This window comes from Dama dama, chromosome 15, assembly GCF_033118175.1.
Source record: "Dama dama isolate Ldn47 chromosome 15, ASM3311817v1, whole genome shotgun sequence".
Lineage (NCBI taxonomy): Eukaryota > Metazoa > Chordata > Mammalia > Artiodactyla > Cervidae > Dama > Dama dama.
In genome coordinates this window covers 70,833,590-70,855,627 of record NC_083695.1, presented here as the reverse complement: position 1 = coordinate 70,855,627, position 22,038 = coordinate 70,833,590, and the positions used below count along the sequence as shown (strand labels likewise).

Sequence of the window (22,038 nt, the reverse complement as noted above, 5' to 3'; positions counted from 1 at the left end):
GACCATAGAGAAGGCTGAGCGCCAAAGAACTGATGCTTTTGAACTGCGGTGTTAGAGAAGACTCTTGAGACTCTTGGACAGCAAGGAAATCAAACCAGTCAATTGTAAAGGACATCAGTTCTGAATATTCGTTGGAGGGACTGATGCTGAAGCTCCAATCCTTTGGCCACCTGATGCAAAGAACTGACTCATTGGAAAAGACCCTGATGCTGGGAAAGATTAAAGGCGGGAGGAGAAGGGGATGACAGAGGATGAGATGGTTGGAAGGCATCACCAACTCAATGGACATGAGTTTGAGTAAGCTCCGGGAGTTGGTGATAGACAGGGAAGCCTGCCATGCTACAGTTCATGGGGTTACAAAGAGTCAGACATGACTGAGCAACTGAACTGAACAGAACTGCTCACATCTATAGGCAACCCAGGGAGGAAGGAGAAAGACGGTGTCAGGCAACAAGCCAGCTTCCAAAAACACCTTGAAGAAGATTGGGATCAAATAGGCATCATTGTAACATGTTTTTATCCTAGAAACCAGTGGCCCAAGAGCTGGTAGCAGGAGGTTTGGTTTTCGTAGAAGAGGAAGTGTGACATGTTAGGGTTTGGGTCATCTGAGAGGTCGGCAGACAGCCACGTGAGTGACTCTCCAGCCCTAGATACGCGTTCACAGAGTTCATGGTTCTTAGACTGCTCAGAACGCCAGGGTTTGGAATGTTTAGAGGAAGGAGGCGGTGAGAATGTGCTTCGTTCCGCCATCTCGGTCTGTCTGCACCTGGGAGGGTAGGTCTGGCTGGGTGCATGCTGTGTGAGGACAGGGTACGTGGAGGAGAGTCTGGTGGAGGAGAACGCAAGACTGGTCATGGGGAGCAACAGGAGAAGTGGGGCAGGCCACCCGGAACAGAGGAGACACCTGAAGAGGGGGCTTTGTGCAGCACCCTCCTTAAAGGAGAGGAGTTTGATCTGAGCCTGTGGCTCCGGGGGCAGAGCTAGAAGGTGTGGGTGGCAGTCAGCAGGTAGGAGATTCAGAGCAGTGTAAGGAGGACCAATCTGATGCTCAGATGCCCAGAGATTGCACAGACTGCTTTGCTCTTCACCTCCCTGCCCCCGTGGACAGATGCAAGCACAGGGCAGGGCTTAGTGACCTTTTGGGTTCCCTTCTGGTCCCGAGAGTCTGATTCCCCGATGGGCTGACACTGGCTCTTTTCCAGGTGTGGTCAAAACTCGGGGGCCACAGCTCTTGCTCCCTCAGTCCCTTCATTGAGACTCCCATTTGTGTCCATGAAGGTGATGGTGTCAGAGCCTCGGGGCCTGGGGTTGGGGACAGGGTGAGTGGTTGTCCTCTACACTAGCAGTCTGTCCTCGGCCTTGCTGAATGTTTGCGTGTACCCAGAACCTCCTGTAGAATCTGAGGACTTCTAGATCCAAGGGCACAGAGCCCATGGTGACCATGCTGGATACCAACCCCAGCCTCTGACTCCAGGACCCCTTGCCCTTGCATTTGACCCAGCCTGTGCACAGGCAGCCTCCCCAAGCCACAGAGAAGCCCAGAGAACAGAGAATTTTAAAAGCTGGGGATGGGGGAGGGGAGATATACCAGCAGTCATATCCCCACTCTGCCCTTTCTCATGTCTTCCCACTTCAAAGACAAGGAAATGAGGCCCACAGGGATGAAATGAGTTGACCAAAGCCACTGGCAGAACCAAATTCCATCCCTGCTCTTCTGCCCTTGTGTGTGTGCATGCTTAGTCGCTCATTCGTGTCTGACCCTTTTGCAACCCCATGGACTGTAGCCCTCCAGGCTCCTCTGTCCATGAAATTTTCCAGGTAAGAATACTGGATGGGTTGCCATTTCCTTCTCCAGGGGATCTTCCCAACCCAGGGATCAAACTCAGGTCTCCGGCACTGCAGGTGGATTCTTTACCATCTGAGCCCCAGGGAGGCCCTTCTCTGCTCTTAGGACCCACTGGATGTCTCCTCTGCCTCTGCAGGGTACTGCAGAAGGGGCGGGCATCTGGTCCTTGACAGTCAGTAGGAGAGTGCCATATGGGCACATTCCACAAGGCTTCAGCTTTCAAAATAGCCCAGCAGGCCTGTGAGCTTCCTCCTAGGGGCCAGGGAGTGGCCACCAGCCAGCAGGGGACAGCCTAGGGTAGCAGTCTCAGGTGGAGGGAGGGAGTGTGGGTGCTGAGATGTCTTTTCACACCAGTAAAGAGTAAGGCCTCGGCAAGCTGAGTGGCCTGACTTGGCTGTCCTGGCCGAGGCCTGGCCCCTGCCCACTGTCCCTCCTTCCCTCAGCTTAGCTGCTTCTGCAGGCTCTTTCGTGCCTCCCATCCCCAAGCTCCCTCAACTTTCCGGGAGCTCACGAGGTGTAGTATGAGGTGTGAGGCTGTCACAAGGGGGGAAAGAGCACAGAGGTTGGAATCCAAGCCTAGTACATCCTGACTGTGTGACCTCAAGTGAGTCACTTACCCTCTCGGAAACTTAGCACCTTCTCTGTAAGATGGGGACAATCCTTGTGCCTGTTTCCAGGGTTGGTGTATGGGTCCCCTGAGCTTGCTATATATGGCTGCCTCCAGCATAGACCCTGCTTGGAGCTCCTGTCCCTTTCTCAGGTGCCGTAAAAATTACAGCACTTGGCTGACCAGGACCAGGCATCCGGTCCTGGAAGGGAAGTGGTTAAAGCCAGACTGATGAAAGCAGAATGATGAATAACACCTTCTTGGACAAAGTCAGCACTGCTTTAAAAAGAATTTATGCAGAAGGATTGATTCTCCCATAGTTTTCTCTTACTTCTTGGCATAACCTCTCTGTGGGCAAAACCAGAAGACCTTGCTCTTGGGATAGTTGCAAAGTATTTAATTCTGAAGATGTCCCAGAACAACTTGATGGATCTTGCTCCAAACACCCTTGAACATAAAACTTGACACACTTTCATGAGTCAAGGATAAATTTTGTGAGTCAGGATAAATTTCTAGCAGGGGAACTAAGTATGTCAAAGAGTTTGCATTTCTCATTTTGATATATACTGGCAAATGGCCCTCTTAAAAGATTTCATGTCCCTCCTTCAGTGTGTGAGACGTGTCTGTTTCCTCTTACCTTCATCAGCTCTGGGACCTACCAAACTTGAATGTTTCGCCAGTTAGTTAAGAAAAAGAGTTCTGATTTCTTTTTCAATTCCACATAAGGTTGAATATCTTTCCGTGGATGGTTCAGTCACTTGTATTTCTTTTTTGGTAAATGCCTTCTTACATTCTTGGCCCATTAAACATTTTTCTGTTGGATGGTTCAACTCATTCGTTTGGATATAAAGGGTTATCCCTGGTGGGTGGGTGGGGAGTCTCCGAGGGGGCTTGGTGGTGTTGACGTCACTTTCCTTTAGGGCTGTGAGTTGGAGGTGAGCCTCTTTGCAGCCTCTACCCAAGGGGCCGCCCTGGGCTTGCTCTGAGCTTCCTAGAGTTCTCTTTGTTAATGAGCGTGAAAGTGCTGCCTCTCTCTGCTTCACAGTGCTGGCCAGCATATCAGGGCAGAGCTTACGATTAGACAGCTGAATGAGGGGTCTGATGCTAGATGCATTGCTTCTGGGATTAGGGGAGTAGGGGGCATGGCAGGATGCCAGAGAAGAACCTCTGTGTGTGTGTGTGCAGTTGTGTGAGCCCCAGGATTTCTCTGGGGAGCTTGGGCTTCTAGGGGTTATATCTGCATAAGAAGCATCCCATTAGTGAGTGTATTCCAAATAGCAAATTTACTAACCTTGCTTTTGTGCACAGTATGTAAAACACCCAGAAAAGGTCAGTCGTCTATTTCCCAGCATAAGTAGCTATCAAAATAAATAAGACAGATGAAGTCACTATGACCATAACAGATTTACCACTTGTATCTGGAGCTGGCCAGCGGAGCTTGGTGGGACTAAGCCTCCTCTGGCACTGCCACCGGAGGAAGCCAAGAAATAAATGAGCGACCAAATGCTGGGTGTGGGCCAGGCGTGTGCTGAGCACTCTGCTTGCATTTTAATCATCACTCAAACTCTTCAAGGCATGTCCTCTTATTACCCTCTGTTTGCAGGCAAGGAAATGGAGGCTCAGAGAAGTGAGATAATTTGTCCACCTAATTTTCTTACAGCACATAAAGGCAAAGCTCTGATTTCGTACCAGAAGCTGTTGGACACCACCACTGGACTTGTCTGTCTTTTCTCCCCAGCCCTGATCCCTTGGTTAAAGCTGGAAGGAGATTCTACATAGAGGCTAGAAGACAACAGGCCCACGGTGTCCTGGCCGAGCGTCCCAACCCCCAGCCCCCCTCCACAGCCCAGCTGGCATCGCCGAAAACAGGGCTGGGAGGGGCGGGCCCTTATTTGGGGCTTCGGTGTGCGGCCTGGGAGGGCTGGGATCTATAGCTCACGGCTTGCCCTGCTTGGGCCTGGGTGTGAGTGTGGGTGTGGGGAGGGGGCCTGCTCCCTGGGGGTGGGCTCTGGCCAAGTGAAACAGGCTGAGGTCAGAGGGAGCGGGCCGCCCTCCCGGAGGGAATGCCTGGATGACGTGACTTTGGGGGGCGCTGGGGGAGGAGGCCGGCTGTGTGTTTCTCATCTCACCTCCACGCCTTGGCCAGATGGGGAATCGGTGTGGGAAGCCGAGCCAGATGCAGCGTCTGGCAGGCTTCCCTGGCCGCTGCGCGCAGCTCCTCTCTAGCCAGCTTGGCAGATCCCTCCACTAGCTCCCCGAGGGGACCAGGGAGCAAATGACGTCCCAGAGTTGGCTGCGGCAGAGCAGGGGTCTCCTCTGGCCACGCAACAGGCAAAGGCAGGAAGAAAGCAGGTCAGGGACCCAGAAGACATGACCTGGTACCCTCTCCCTCATCCGCAATGGCTCTGCCTTCTGAGCCAAATTTGGGGGAGGGACAGGAGGTTTATAAGGATCTGGGACCTGGGAGCTAAGTGAGCATAAAACAAAGCCTCTGATTTCGAGTGCTTGGTCGCTCTCCTTTTGCAAAGCTGCTCACGCTTTTTCTGTATCGACCATCTCTAGGTGTCCACCATTCTTTACACTGTCCACCCATGAGCAGCAAAGCGCCCTGGGCGCTGCCAGGACCTGAGGTCTCCCTGCTTCCAACTCTGAGCTCTCCCCTAGTCATGCCATGGCATCCTGACTGTGATCCCTCTGAGATCCCAGAAGCTTTGCGGCAGGAATCAGTCTCCAAGTATCCCTTCTCGGACCCCATTTTCCTACCCTGGTTCTTATCACCAGCCTGCTGGTGCCTACTCCTGGCTCAGGGACCCCTCTGTTCCTCCTGGCTCCTCCATCCTCGTGTCTTCCTCCCTTGCTCCTTAGATCTCCCCACACTTGTTCTTCTGTCCTTCTCCCATCCCAAACTATTTCAAGTTTCCCACCCCAGGAACACTTTAGCTTGACCTCTGTTTCTCTGGCTTCCTCCCTTCCTACTCTATCCTGCCCCCATCTTTTCCCTCCACCCTCAGAGCCAGGGACTCTTTGCCCATCTCCTCCCACTCACCCCTTGGGCTTCAGGCTGCAGCCAACCCAGCTGCTTCTGGTCCTCTACCCAGCTCAGGCTATGGTAGACCAGCCCTCCCAGTGTTTGTCTGTGCCCTTCCTTCTGCTTAAGACACCCTTCTACCACCACCACCCTGGCTCTCACCTCTTTGCCCAGCTGACCTTCCTCATCTTTCATCCTTCACCTCACCTTCAGCATCGCCTCCTCCAGAAAGCTGTCTTGGCTTGGTGCCTCTCTCCTCTGATTCCCCTCTCAATGTGGCCTCCACAGCAGATTAGCTATTAGTGCTGCTCTTTTTCTTGGTCCAGGAGCTCCTGGGGCCAGGGCGATATTTTATTCGCCTTTGGGTTGCCGGTGTCAAATGAGCTCAGCATGCAGGAAACTTTATAGGACTGATTTGAATTTTGTCAGAGAGAAATCGATCACTTGCCCAATGTCCTTAGATATTATAGGAAAACAAGGGAAGTCAGGATAAAACACTTGCTTTCAAGAAGTCTGTGACCCAGGTGAGAACAGAATTGGGAATGAATTCAGGAAATGACCACATATGAAATTAACAATCTGGGTCTCCAAAGCTGAAGTGGGTGCTATAGCTACAGGTGCCCGTACAGGTTTTGGAAAAGGTGGAGAAGACTATGGGCAGAGGGTCTAAGAGGGCTGGAGGAGGGCAAGGGCTGGGTGGGAACAGATGAAAGAAGGCTGAGCCAAACTCCAGAGTTAGGAGTGTGAGCAGAGAACATATTTCTAGAGAAGGTGAGCAGATTCACCTATTTCTGCAATTACCCTCTGTGGGTGCTTCCAATATCAGAGCAACATTAGTGGATTTTAAGTGCAGTTTCCCTGTCCTGGAAGCCAAACAGGAGCTGATGGTGTTTCCAGTTTTGCTGCTTGACTGGGAAACTTTTACTGCAGGCCAGGCTCTGCCAGGGCCAGCGAACTCTCCAGGCAGAGATTGGGATATCTCCGGCTTTGGTTCTTTCTAGTCATCACTGGAAGGGAACCTGGTCTCTTCTTCTTGAGCCTGGGAAACCATGTGCATTTTAAACCAGTCTTCCTCATTAATCAGTCAGGCACACCTACTGTATGCCAGTGTTGGTGATCTGTACCACGGGGGTCACAGTTTCCTCCAAGACTAATGGTCATGACATGACCCATAACTGCTTGCTGTGTTCCCTGGGGCTGAGGCGGTCCAGGAAGGCTTCTAGGAGGTGGTGGGTCTTGATTGAACTTTGGGGAAATTATACAAACTGAAAGGATGGAGAGATGGAGCCTTTTCTGGCAAGAACTCCTTAACTGAGACTGACATCATTTCCCTTCTAATATTTTATTTTATTTTTATTTTTTTTTCCTTCTAATATTTTAAAAACTGCTTAGTTGTAATCTATTTCTGTCTCTATAGATTTGTCTATTCTGGGAATTTCATAGAAATGGAATCATATGTGTGGTCTTTTGCGTCTAGCTTCTTTCACTTAGCATAATGTTGTCAAGGTTCATCCATGTTGTAGCAGGTGTCAGTACTTTATTCCTTTTTATTACTTAATAGTTTTTCATTGTATGGCTATAATATATCATTTTATTTATTCATTCATTAGTTGCTGGACATTTGGGTTGTTTTCACTTTGGGGCTATTATGTAATGTATATAATATTTTGTAATACAGTGCTGCTATGAACATTCACATAGAAGTTTTGGTGTGGACATGAGTTTTCATTTCTCTTGGGTAGATACTCTGGAATACAATTGCTGGGTTTATATGGTAATTCTATGTTTAACCATTTGAGGAACTGCCAGACCATTTTCCAAAGCAGCTGCGCTATTTTACAACCATTTATTCCCATCAACAATGTATGGAGGTTTTAATTTCTCTACATCCTTTTGTTGTTGTTCAGTCATTAAGTCATGTCCAGCTCTTTGTGACCCCATGGAGTGCAGCATGCCCGACTCCTCTGTCCTCCACTGTCTCCCAGAGTTTGCTCAAATTCATGTCCACTGAGTCATTGATGCTATCTAAACCATCTCACCCTCTGCCACCCCCTTCTCCTTTTGCCTTCCATCTTTCCCCCAACATCCAGGTCTTTTCCAGTGAATTGGCTTTTCAGATCAGGTGGCTGAAGTATTGGAGCTTCAGCTTCAGCAACAGTCTTTGCAATGAATATTCAGGGTTGATTTCCTTTAGGATTGACTGGTTTGATCTCCTTTCTATCCAGGGGACTCTCAAGAGTCTTCTCCAGCACTGCAATTTGTAAACATCAGTTCTTTGGTGCTCAGCCTTCTTTTTGGTCCAGCTCTCACATCTGTAGATGACTATGGAAAAAACCATAGTTTTAACTGTGATTTGTCAGCAATTTTTGCCTACACTTATTATTATCTGTCTGTTTGATTATAGCCATCCTACTGGGTGTGAAATGATACTTCATTATAGTTTTGATTTGCATTCCCCTAATGGCTAGATGGAAGGACTTCCCTGGTGGTTCAGTAGGAAAGAATCTGCCTGCCAAACAGGAGACATGAGTTCAATCCCTGGGTCAGGAAGATCCCCTGGAGAAGGAAATGGCAACCCACTGCAGTATTATTGCCTGGAAAATCCCATGGATGGAGGAGCCTGATGGGCTACAGGGCACAGAGTTGAAAAATAGTAAGACATGACTTAGGGACTAAACAACAGCAGCAGCAGATGGCTAAGTAATGTCGAGCATCTCTTTTTGTACTTGCTAGTCATTTGTTTATCTTCTTTGGAGAAAAGTCTATTCAGATCCTTTGCCCATTTTTAAGTTGTGTTGTCTTTTTGTTATTGAGTTGAAAGAGTTCTTTATATATTCTAGATATACATGGATTGCAAATATTTTCTTCCATTCTTTAGACTGTCTTTTCACTTTCTTGCTGGTGTCCTTTGAAGGACAAGTTTTTAATCTTGGTGAAATCCAATTTATCAATTGCTTTCTTTCTTTTTTTTGATTATTGTATTGTTGGTGTTGTATCTTAGAAACTATTGTCTAGTCCAAGGTCTTGAAGATTTGCACCCATGTTTTCTTCTAAGACTTTTGTACAGTTTTATCACTTGCACTGAGGTATTTGATCCATTTTGGGTTAATTTTTGTATATGATGTGAGGTAGGGTTCCCTTCTAATTTTGGGTGGAATCAGACTGAGATCCTACCCACCTCCTCAGCTGGTAAGTAGTGCATTTCTCTTTGCATCTGGATCTCACCTCAAATATTTTCTCCTGAAAGAAGCCTTCCCTGACCATCAGTCGGACTTAGCCACCTCTCCTGAAGTCAGTTTTGGTCACTGTACTCCATTTTATTGGACCATCAGAAATGGTCGTATTTGTGTCTGAAGCCCCACGAGGATAGACTGTCTGACTCACTTCTGGTATGGCCAGTACCTTGTGCAGAGTCTGACACTCAGCTGGTACTCAGGATGATTTTTTTGCAAGTGGAAGACTTTTTGCTAAAGGAGTTGTATTCCCAGTGGATTTTGCTAAAATTTTCTTAGTGTTTCTGGCCTCCTGGAGTTGGAAGTTGGAGGGCTGAATGGAAGGGGGTTTCCCAGCAACATCACAGACAGGTGGTCACTCATCTCTGCCTTGATGGTCCCTTACTTCACAAGACGGCCCATTCCATCCTTGGGCAGCTCTAGTTGGCAAGTTCTTCCCAACATTGGGCAAGACCCGCTTTTCTATGGTTTGCGTTCACTGTCCACCACCTTCCTTTGGGTATAATTGGAGTTGACCCACTCATACTGATACTCCTTTAAATATTTGAAACCAGCTGTTGTGTGTCTCTTAAATGCCTTCTCTGGGCTCAGCACCTCTAATTCTTTCAGCTGTTCCTCCTGGAGCCGAAAAGGGCTGGACTCTGACCCCTGAGTCACTGATACAGGCCCCATGGAGGTGGGGACAGCCATGGGCTGCTGAAGAAGAAAAGGCCCAGCCACAGCTCAGAACAAATGAACCCCTGTCCCCTTGTTTTCTTCTCCCCACTTGAGTTGGTGTATTCCAAAACTGGAGGCAGAGCTTTGAGAAAAAGCACTAAATACAAACTCCCTAACTGGATCTCTTGAAGACAGAGCTGACTCTTTACTAGTACTCGTTACCTATAATACTGCTTGCTACTTGAAGAGTGTTTTTTTCAGCTAGTCTGGTGGTCTGTTTGGTGTTGGTCCAGGTCCACCTTGAGTGTGTTAGCTACGAGTTGGCACTTGCCATGGGCACTTGCCATCTACCCCTACAAGAATTAAGTCACATGCTGCTGCAGCTGCTGACCTTCAGAACCCCTTGAAAGGAGTCCAAGGTGGAGACTGGGGGGGAGGGTGCGGAACTGCCCGAACAGGTCTTTAGATTGTTAAATGTTTTCAGGAGCTGAGTTTATGAGTCCAGTTCTCCTATCTCCTCATATCTAGAAAAGCACTAAAATCCTTCAGGGTGACAACTATTTCTCGTGACTAGCAGAAAGCTTCATGAGACTAGCAGAAACCTTCTGGAAAAATATGTGCTTGACTGCATGTATTCTCCCTTCACTGGAGTCACTTATATACAGTCCTTCCCCTACTTCTTTGGAGCAGTTTTTCAGAGCTGTCTGAGGTGCTGTCTCCCAGGCTGCAGTCTTCATTTTACCCCAAATAAAACTAAACTAGCACCTCTTATGTTGTGCTTTTCTTTTTTTAGTCAACAAGTGGTTCTCAACCTGTAACAACTTGTAGACTTACCTGGGAGCTCTGAAAACTACCAATGTCCACCCCACCTTCCGGGATTCTAATTTAAATGGTATGGGTAGCGCTGGCAGACAATGTTTTTAAAGCACTCCAGGTGATGGTATATGTAGACAGGGTTGCAGACTGGCTTCAAAAGCTCCGCGTTGAACTTGAAATCCCCTTCAGCTCCCCGAGAATGAGCACATACTGGATGTTGGCAGAATATCTAGGAGCTGGCACTAGTCAGAGTACAGGCTAAGAGAACACAATTGTTTTGTAAAGATAGAAATCTCATTTTAAATTTGAAAGCCAAACATAGTCCAATAAAATAATATAGAGATGTATAAAGTGAAATTATTCTATTGTTCTTAACCCAAATAACCATGATCATCAATTTGTGGCATTTTTCCAGATTTTTTAAATGTACACACACACATATATATGCACAGATCCCCATACACAACTCCCCCTCCCCCAAAATAAATCTAATCTTATTGTATTCACACTGTTTTGTAATATTTTTTTCTTTTCTCAATATACTGTGAACATTTTCCCTTGATGACACAGAAAGAGCCACCTTATCTTTAAAAGATATATGGCTCATAATTTGACCATTTTTTAAACCAATAGACTGTCAACCTTCCTTATTTCTTGCTGTTTCAAACAAAGCTGCATGAACAGCTTTATATATGTAAATACATACATACACACACCTAGATGCACATATACACACACTTGTGTGGATATATTCTTAGAAGTAAAATGGCCGCATCAAAGGGAATGCAGGTTTGGGGTAGAGATTGCTAAAATGCTCTCTAAAATGATTGTTCCCATCTATCCCATGCAACAGAATTCCTAATGACAGCAATTCACCTTGTGTCAGAAGTCGAGCTTTGCTGAGCACAGCAGAGAGGAAGGTGTGTGTGTGTCAAATGGCGGGGAGGAAATGGTGGGGTCACTTCCCCTTCAGGCTGTGTGTGGAGGAATCTTCTGGCCTCTGGCCTTGCCTGGCTGCTGTGTTTCCCAGGAAGAGGAAACCCAGCTGCGTGTGTTAACCTCTGCTTGCTCCCCAGGGTGTGACAGGGGAGCGGGGCACGTTCACAGGATGTGTGTGTCCAGATCAGCAGGCCCGGATCAGCCGTTGATTTCGGAGAATGTGGGGCTAGAATCCTCTTTTCCAGCCTGGTCCTAGATTGCTGGGTTGCATCCAAGCCTCTTGGAAGCCCAGGAGTGTGGTCCTTTCCAGGGTTTGAGCAAGTATCTGGTTGCTTAAGGTTTCCAGGTCTCTAGCTCCTGAATGTCAATATACATCTAGAATTTTTCTCGATTTCCACCATAGAGAGAGCCTCTTCCTCCTAGCCCGGGCATCCCGCCACCCTCTCTGGGCTCTTGGTCACTACCCAAGACACCTATGCTCACCTATTCTGGGCCTCTCCAACAGAGGACCCACTGGCCCAAGGTGGTCAGATGCGTCTGTTCTGATAAGCTGGCTTGGGACCAGAGGGAGGTGGCAGGGCTGGAGGGAGGGAGGTGCAGAGGTCCAATCACATGCCCTCAGGTACCCTGGAGAGCAAGCAGTGGGGGGGGGCGACACCCAGAGCCCTAGAAGCTGCAATGCCTTCCTTTCTTGACCCAGGAAGGGTCATTGGTGCCTCCAGAAACTTCTAGGGAAGGGGCAGAAACTCGAAGAGCACAGAAGACTGTGATAGACTCTTTGAAGGGGAAGATGGGGAGGAGAGGTCATGTGTGGCCAGCAGCTACAGCGACCACAGCACCGTGGTTGTTGCTTCCCTTGTGTTCTCATTAAGCTTCAAGGTGGGGCATGTTATCACGCCCATTTTACAGATGGGGAGTGGAGGCTCAGAGACAGAAACAACTTCTCCAGTAGCCAGATTGGATTGAGTCTGAACCATGAAAAATAGAGCGCTGGTCCCCATGCTGGTCTCACTACCCCGCTGCCACGTGGGTGGCCTCAGTACTGACCGATGGGTCACCTACAGGTAAAGCAGCCGATTGAAGAGCAAATCGTCATGGCAGGGGCTCCGCCTGGCTCAAGGCAGTCTGGTGTAGTTATCAAAAAGGATGAAGTGGTCAAGCCGCAGGGTCAACACCACATTTAAACCTGAGCTTCATCACGCACCCGTGGAACTTCAGGTAGATCCATTATTTCTCGAGGTCTCTTCATTTGTTAACTGGAGATGATAACTACACTTTCCCCCACAGAATCAATGTCAGGATTAAATGAGATCATCAATATAAAGTGCTTAGCAAAGTCTGGAATGCAGTTAAGTGATCAATACAGGGGCATGGCTATCATTTTTATTCCTACTGAAACCACAAGCTCCTGCATTGACGAGAAAGGTTTGTTAAAAAAAAAAAACAACAACCAAAAAACTGGCTTATCCTGCTGTCCTAGCTCTGGTGACTGCAAGGACAGAGCTTCGGCAGCTGAACCTTTTTAAAGGTCTGTGTAAATTTTGTCAATCCTGGTAACTTCTACTTTGCACACTCATTTCCCCTCCAGGAAACATGAAAAAAAGAAGAAAAAATGCCTCCGACCCCGAGGGGCCTGCCACAGCCCATCCATCCTTTCAGTGGGGTGCTCCCAAGGATGGCCATTGTTCTCCCGGCCCTGGGCAGCAGAGCTATTTTTACTCTTCTACTTTCCCAGGCCGGCCTTGTTATTAGTAGTGTGGAGAGAGAGAGAGAGAGTGTGTGTGTGTGTGTGTGTGTGTTCCCCTGCCCCTGTCCCCGTCTGTGTCCCTGATTCTTACTTCCTGCTCCCCTCCTACTCCTGTTCCTGGTGTCATGATTCAAGTCTCAGGGCAAATGGAAAGAAGTCAGTTGACCCCTCCCTCTTCCTGAGTATCCAGATAGCTAAGGTTCACTTGGGCACTCACCATGTGCCAGCCCCCACCTTGTGTCATCACATTTAATGGGACGCTCCCATTATAAACCACACTTTGCAGCTGATGAGACCCTCTCACTCAGAGAGGCTAAGACACATGCTCAAGTCCACACAGCAGTGAAGTGTGGAAGCTGAAATTCAAATCCACCAAATGCCTTCAAAGCCACCTTTCTCCTCTGCAATGCCATTGCTGCCTTTGGTGCTTTCTGAGCCTCATTTGTTGGTACCCCATTGCTCCAGCTGGTTTCCCTGCTTGATTGGTCAGTGTGAGTCTGGCTTCTCCAGCTGAGCTGGAGGGCCTGGAGGTCGGGGTCTCTGCCTCATCTGTCGTGTGGCACAAAATCCAGCAGCAGGCCTAATGTCACTCGACATCAGCTGGTCGCTTTGTTCCTTCACTTACTTAGGGGACATTAAATGAGCACCTCTTAGGTATAAATTGTCTTGCTGGGCATTGAAGGAGCTGCCTTGAAGGAGCTTCTGTTCTAATGGGGAGATATGGGGTAGATCAAACATCCTCAGACAGCCCCAGAGTGACATAACCACGGTTCTTCCCATCTTGCAGTGGAACGAATGGAGGCACCAGCCCATAGAAGCTTCCTCCAAACCCTCTTGCCTACACACTGCCCTCCAAGTTAATAATCAAGGCCTGGGACTCACGCAAATGATGACAGGTGCTGAGAGCGATGGATCCACACTAGACATTCTTGAAGGTGTTTGATACAGTTTAGGAGCCTGCTGACTACCCCCTCCTTCACATCCCTTTAAAAAGCCCTCTTTCCCAAATGCAAGTCAAAACCACAATGAGGTGTCACTTCACAGCTGTCAGAATGGCTGTTATCAGAAAGACAACAAATCCTGAATGTTGGCCAGGGTGTGGAGAAACGAGAACCGTCAGGAACTGTTGGTGGGAATGTAAATTGGTACAGATACTGGAAAACAGTGTGGAGTTTCCACAAAAAATTAAAAATAGAACTGCCATATGATCCAGCCGTTCCACTTCTGGGTGTTTATCTAAAGAAAATGAAAACACTGATTAGAAAAGATATATGCACCTTTATGTTCATTGCAGCATTACATGTGATAGCCAAGACAGGGAAGCAACCCAAGTGCCTATCAACAGATGAATAGATAAAGAAGGTGTGAGATATGTATATATATGAAAGAGAAAGTGGTAGTCTCTCAGTTGTGTCCGACTCTCTGCGACCCCATGGACTGTAGCTCGCCAGGCTCCTCTCTCTGTTCATGGAATTTTCCAGACAAGAATACTGGAGTGGTTAGCCATTCCCTTCTCCAGGGGATCTTCTTGACCCAGGGATCAAACCCGGGTCTCCCACATTGCGGGCAGATTCTTTACCATCTGGGCCACCAGGGTAGCCCATATATATGTATGTGTGTATATATATGTATATATATTCCATATGTATATATAATGGAATATTACTCAGCCATACAGAGAATGAAATTTTACCATTTGCAGCAGCATGTTATGCTAAGTGAAGTAAGTCAGATGGAGAAAGACAAATACTACATGATTTCACTTATATGTGGAATCTAACAAACAGAAATTAACAAACAACAGAAACAAGAGTCATAGATACAGAAAACAAACAAGTGGATGCCAGAGGAGAGGGGACGAGGGGAGGAGAAAATAGATGAGAGAGATTAAGAAGTACAAACTTTCAGCTAAGAAATAAATGAGTCACAGATATGAAATTACAGTGCAGTAAATATTGTCGATAATTATGTAGTACCTTTGTATGGTGACAGATAGTAACTAGACCTACTGTGGTGATGATTTTGAAATGTGTAGTAATATCAAATCACTATATTATGCACCAGGAACTAACATAGTGTTATAGGTCAATTTACTTCAAAAACAAACTTGTAGCAAAAGAGATCAGATTTCTGGTTACCAGAGAAGGGTGGGTGGAGTGGGAATTTGACAAAGGATAAAAATTCCCAGTTGTTGGATAAGTAAGTACTAGGGATATGACGTACAACCTGAGAAATGTAATTAACACTGCTGTATATCACATGTGAAAGTTGTTAAGAGAGTAAATCCTAAGAGTTCTCATCACAAGGAAAAAATTTTCTATTTCTATTACTTTGCTATATCCATATTAAAAGCTGGATGTTCATGAAGCTTCTTATGGCAGTCATTTCATGATGGATGTAAGTCAAATCATTACGCCGTACACCTTAAATGTATACAGTGTTGTGTGTCAAGTATATCCCAATGAAACTGGGAGAGGAAAAGCTCTTTTCCCAGAGGAGAGCCTTTTGGCACGGGTTTATAGCGTGTGCATGGCAGCTATGTTTTGGAGGGGTGGGTGGATCCTGGTTCTGGGAGGAGCCTTCTGTGGGCCACGCTCCTTGTCTCTTGCAAGCCTTTCTGGGGTTCACTTCTGCTGTGTTTGTTGTGATTGCTCCATAAAGTGGTCCAGAGGGAGTCTGGCTAGGGTGGTCTGAGGCCTGAAAGGCTCCACGATCTGGTCATGAACCCATACGGAACCTCTGTGTGTGTGTGCACGCGCGTGCTCTAGAGGGGAGGTTGCCCCCAAGTCCAGGCTTCTAAGTGCTGCTTGTTGCTCAAATCTGCAGTGTCGTCTACCCTCCCCACCCCATGAATAATCACCCACCCCAGAGGAGATGTCAGAATTTTAGAGGACTACACCCTGAGGGTGCTCAGAAACTTTGGCCAGGTGGCCACAGGCCATTGAACTTGATTTTGCTGGCAGGGTTTTGAGTTGGCAAAGCTTTTGTACTGAGTTGTATATATTTATATTCTGCCCCTTGGCCACTGAGAATTTGCTTCTGTAGGTAGGGTAGTCCCCAAGTGTTGCCACTAGCGACCTCTTTGGTGCTTTAAGCCCAGTAGATTTTCAGTCATTAGCCAGCCAGTCGTATTTCAGGGTGCCCAGCAGACTGCCAGGCCTGGGGTACCTCGGGGGAGTACCCCAGTTGGTGCCCATGGGGAGACTGGGAGGACATAGTCACACACGTGAAATGGACAGGGTGACAGCATGTGTCCAGTGCTGGGTCATCCTGAGTCAACAAGTAGTAAACAAAGGCAGATCTAGTTGTGAAAACCAGACTGTGAGCACCGCAAGAGAGGCCCACAGACTTGCTAGGCTGGTGGGCCCAGGGCAGATGATGAAATTTGGGAGGCTTTCAAATTGGGTGCAGCCAACTGTTATCAAGATGGGTCCTTGACACTGAAGTCTCCTCCACTTATTAGTGGGGGTCAGTGGGCCCCAGCCAGAAGGAGAAGGGACATTAGCCAAGCATTGGTGGAGCCCTTGCCTTGGGAGCAGCAGCCCTGGGGTCCTCTGCCCTGCTGGGTGAGCTGGATCTTGGGGATCAGCCCGGTCTAATTTGAGACTCCCCTGCCCATCATAGGACTTAGTACATGGGGCCCTTTGAATAGAAGGTTAGATCCAATTGGTACCTTAGGTGGGCTGACATGATGAACTTCTCCAGGAGGAAGCCAGAGCTGCAATCAGCTCCCTAAATGAGAACTCCCCTTTCCTAGCCATTGGAATGTGTTCGTTCGGACCTCTGTGGCCATAGCCTTTAGCAGCCTGTCCCGAACATTAAGCATTCCTTCATCTAGAAGATCTGGGAAAGTGGAGGAACTGGGTCCTAAGGAGATACTGTAGCCTCAAGGGACCTGGAAAGCAGTGACAGCCTACCCAGGGCACATGGTGCTGTGTCCTGGCTAGAAACGTTTCTGTATGCATTAGAAGGAGGGACTCCTTTCTCTGTGTGCCTGCGTCCCGGAGCCGTGGTGCACAGTTTGGGGTGCAGAGTATAGGCTAACTTTTGGCCCCTACTTGTCCCGGACAGTCTTTGAACAGTAAACAACTTATACAACTATATGTGACAGCCCTCGTCTTGGCCAACTATTCCCACCCTGTGTTGGTATGAGCAGGTGAAGGAAGATTGTCATTGGGTTTCCCCTTGGTCGAGGGCCAAGGACAGCTGGCAGGGGCTCAGGGAAAATAAGACCTCCTCAGTAAACTGAGCCACCATGCCCAGGTAGAGGATTTCCCCACGCTTCCTAACTTCTTGCCTCTAACTGTACTTTTCATCAGCAAAGGGAGCAGTAGGTACTTACTGGCACTTTCTAATTAAGCGTGGGCAGGTCCCAGGCCTTCTAGGAATGATTAGGCCATAGCTTTGGGTCATTAATTGGTCACAGTCCAGGTCTGAGCATGGCCCTCCCTCCACGGGAACTGGGCTGGGCTTCAGTCTCAGTTCTCTGGAGCTGAGCTGCTGGTCTGATTTGCATCAAGGCTGTTTCCTTGTTGAAAGGAGCAGGACTTGGAAGTCTTGGAAGCCACAGACATTTCTGGGCCTAATGAGCTGAGCAGATGGAAAGTGACCCAAGATGGTCTAGGAGTGGGTGGGCTGGTGGAACGGAGGCATCATGGAGTTTCTGTAGTTGCGTCTCTGGGGGAGGGTGAGCGTGGCAGGTGAACTTGAGACTCTAGGGCTTCCTCTCCGGGGGAGGCTGGACGCAATCCCTAGATGCTTGCCATCTGCCTGAAATGACCAGAGACGGGGGAATAGAATCCATGGGTTTTTTAATCCAGAAGGAAGGGAAACTCCACCCGGGAAACATGACTCCAAGTAAAGTGCGTGCAGGCGGAATGTTTAATTGCAAACCTTTCTTGAGACCCAGCTGCTGAGTAACCCTATCTTGGTCACTCCTGCAGCCAGAGGAGGGTTTACCTGGGCCCCTGACGCAGACCTGGTGAACAGACCTGGCTTTCTCCAGTGACCTCTGCCCTGTCCCCTCCCCTCCACCTGCTCCTTCTCTGCGGTTCATCCCTAGGGTTTCCCACACATCCAGCTCAGGCAGGCTTGAGAAACTCTGATGTGGGGGTGGGCCGGAGGAGCAGGGCTGAAATTGTGATGATCTGGGTGCGCGTTCTGGGCTGATGATCTAGGATGATCAAGGTTTGGAAGCAAGCAGACCAGTGAACAACGAGGGAAAGGGGCCTGGAGGGTATCCGTGGATCCTCTGGACTTAACTCCAGGGAGGCCTCTGACCCTTTCCTTATTAGCTCAGGGTTTACACTGTTTGTCCAGGAGGGTGGGATGGGCATGGGGGTGGGCGGCTCTGGCAAGTCCCAGAGGTGTGGGAGAACCTGGAATGGGGGCTTATTTCCCCACTCCCACATCTAAGTCACCAGGTGTTGTTCAGACAGTCACTCAGTGTCCGACTCTTTGTGACCCCTTAAACTGTAGCACGCCAGGCTTCCCTGTCCTTCACCATCTCCCAGAGCTTGTTCAAACTCATGTCTATTGAGTCAGTGATGCCATCCAACCATCTCATCGTCTGTCACCCCCTTTTCCTCCTGCCCTCAATCTTTCCCAGAGTCAGGGTCTTTTCCAGTGAGTCGGCTTTTCCCATCAGGTGGCTGAAATATTGGAGCTTCAGCTTTAGCATCAGTCCTTCCAATGAATATGTAGGGTTGATTTCCTTTAGGTTCGACTGGTTTGATCTCCTTGCTGTCCAAGGGACAGTCACCAGAGAGCCAGATTTTCTTGTGGGTTCAGGTCAAGTCTTAGATAGCGACAACGCCCTGTGACTCTTTAACTGTTTTGAATAATAAAGGAGGAAGGGCAGGTGTTTCTGGTCCTGTGCTGATCAGTCCTAGATTAGGAATTGGGAAGCCTGGTCGCCTGTCCTAGCTCTGCCACTAACAGGGCGAGCACACTTGTGATGAAAACAGCATAGTGGGTCAGGCCGGTAGCTTTGTAGACTGTGTGTAGAGGAAGAGCCTGAGGGTCCCTGAGGCTGGGCTGGGGTCTCACGGCCACGATAGGAAAGGACCTAAGAGTTGCTGACTCCAGAGTCTGTGCCTCTTCCCTGGCGAATCGCCGTCCTAGGTCCTAGGTTCCTCCTTTGCAAAAGGAGGGGCCTCCCAGCTGCCAGAGCCAGCAAGCCTGTGATTAATTCTCCCTGGGAGGTGACGGGAAGCCCCTAATTACTAGAGAGGATGGAGCAGGGGTCATGCTAAGCCCAGTTAAGCCCTTCCTCTGGGTCCTGCTTGGTTGGCCAGGGAGAAAGACTGCTGTCTAATGGCCTGCAAGTGAGGGCAGGCTCTCTCCAAGAGGGCCCACTCACCTGGGACCTCCTTCTGGCATGTTGTGCATAACATCTGTGGGAAGGGGAGATGTGGGTGGAAGGGAGTTGTAGCCTGCAGGATTTGGGATTCAAGGAGCTGGAAGTCAACAGGGGGGATGGAATGGGCTATAGCCCCCCAGAAAAACCCCAGAGCATCCTGCCACAGTCGGTGGAGCCAGTTGTGTATGAGAGTTTCCTCTGTGTCCGTCTGGTTTTGTAGCATTCTTCACTGTTGACTTCTGTCTGGGCCATGTTCTGTCTCTTCTTGGTCTCAGGCTCTCAGAATTAGTCTGACCTCCCCCATGTTCCTCAAGGGTTGTACAGACTTCTCAGATCACCCAAAACTTTATTTAAAAATATGCCATTCAGTCCTGATCACGAAGTTTGATTAAATATCCCTGCTGATGAATTTACATATTCCCTGGTGGCTCAGACAGTAAAGCGTCTGTCTACAGTGCGGGAGACCCGAGTTCGATCCATGGGTTGGGAAGATCCCCTGGATCAACCCACTCCAGGACTGTTGCCTGGAAAATTCCATGGACAGAGGAGCCTGGTGGGCTGCAGTCCATGGGGTCACTACGAGTCAGACACGACTGAGCGACTTCACTTTCACTTTCTTTTCTTTCAGACAGTCCTTTGTAGTTAAGAGCGTAGGGATTAAACTCAGCTGGACTTGGGTTTAATCCTTTGCTCTGTATTTTCCTAGCTGTGTGACCTTGGGCAAGTTATTTGGCTTCTCTGAACCGCAGCTTCGTCTTGTGCAAAATGGGGATGGCAGTGGTAGCTACCTCATTGAGCTGAAGATTAAATGAGCTAATGCATATGGTGCTTTACACTGTGCTGGCACATAGTAGCCATTACCTAAATGGTTTCTACAGTTTATTGTATGAGATATATGTTTATATATGATATAAAGTAAAGCATATCCCTGGATGTTTATTTATGTCAGTAGTTTATTTTGGGCTTGTGAGGACAGGGACAGCCTTTTCACTTAATGTTCTTTCTTGTTGGGATCACATAAGACATGTCATAAATACTCCATTTCAGGGTGGCAACACTCAGCTGTATTTGCTTTGCTTTATAGCTGTCTCCTTGGGTGCATTTCAGAACAAACACTCCGCACTGCACGAGGCTAACTCTGTGACTTAGAGATTGGAGTGGAGAAGGGACTAGATTCAGGGCTTGTTTCCTTGGCTGTTAACTGAGCAGCCAAACATATAGCCTCACACTCCTGTGTACAAAACCCTTGTATTGGACTCAGTGTTCATGCCTCCCCTAATCCCTCCTGCTAAGTCCACATGTTAAAGTCCAGATCCCCGGTATGATGGTATCCGAGGTGGAGCCTTTGGGAATTAATTAGGTCCAGACACGGTCATGAAGGTAGAGCCCAATGATGAGTTTAGTGTCCTTGTAAGAAGAGAAGGAAACTAAAGCTCTTGTCTCCACCATGTGAAGGTATGACAAGGTGACCAGGAAGCAGGTTCCACCAGGAACCTTGATCTGGGGTTTCCAGCTTCTGTGACTGTGGGAAATAAACACTGTTGTCTAAGCCACCCAGTCTGTGGAGTTATGTGGCCCAGGCAGATCAGACAGCCCTGCTCCAGGCAGTGAAGCCCGCCACTCTGATGCCAAGGTGTCCGCACGCGCCTCCTCTTTGCTCCATTCCTTCCTTTTCACGACCCTGGCTTCTCTGGCCACTTTGTTCCCCTCTCTGGTGGATTCCCCCTCACACCTCCTGAGTCAGAATTGCCAGGCAGAGGCCTGGGAGTAGGGATTTTTACTGAGCTCCCCCAGGTGACTCGGATGGACAGGGCATCCTGGCAAGGGGACTGGTGCAGGGACCTAGAGCCGCCCGGTCTCCTCTGAAGGCGGAAGGAGCAAACGTCTTAACCCTGGGTCGGAGACCTCACAGCAGGCACCGGGGGAAGTTCAGCAGAGTAGCTCTGAGGTTGTGTGGGGGACCCTGCCTCTAACCGAGGCCTCGCCCAGGAAGGCATGTCTTTGGTGTGGATTCAGGTGAGAGGAACACAAATGGCAAGAACAGTAGACCAGACAGTGTGGGTCTTCTCCAGTCAGCAGTCCTGCCCACCTCCTGGGCCAGGCAGCCTTCCACACGGGCCTGAGGCAGTCAGTAGTCTGGAGCCTGACTGAGCACTGGGAACTGGGGTGACACTGGGAATGGGGTCCTGAAATGCCTTCATTTCAGAAAAGTCTACAGATCTTCCGCACGCTAACTTCCCTCCTGCGCATCTATGTCTCAGCCAGAGGGCCAGTTTGGTCATTCAATGGGGCAGAGTGTTTTCCAGGTACCGACTCTGTGCCGGGCGCAGAGCTAAGGCTCAGGGACACTGGGATGAATCACACATCTCTGAAATGCTCATAGCTTCCTGAAGCAGGTTTAGAGTAGGTTCCAAGGATCAACTGAGGCAGAATCAGCTGGAGTGGTTTGTTTAAAACATAGACGCCCAGTTTCAACAAACATACCACTCTGGTAAGGGGTGTTGATACTGGGAGAGGTTGTGTAAGCGTGGAGGTGGGGATAGAACGGAACCCTCTGTACCTTCTGCTCAGTTTTCCTGTGAACCTAAAACTGCTCTATAAAAATTGTTTAACAAAAGAAAATGTAGATGCCTGAGCCTCCAAAACCCAGGTCTACTTATGCAGAATTGTAGAGGGTGGGGTTCTGACATCTGTGATGTTGGAAGGCCCTTTGCAGAATCTCATTCACCGTAAAGTTTGAGAACCGGTGGAAATTAGCTACTTAGATTTTTTTTTAAACAAGCCCAAATTTATGTTCATTGTAT

The 22,038-nt window shown here is 48.6% G+C and overlaps 1 protein-coding gene across 2 annotated transcripts in view; it reads left to right on the top strand.

The window, feature by feature from the left end:
• Positions 1–22,038, top strand: part of SH3PXD2A (SH3 and PX domains 2A) — a 246,120-nt gene that overhangs the window by 35,794 nt on the left and 188,288 nt on the right. The gene's annotated exons all lie outside the window — the stretch shown is intronic.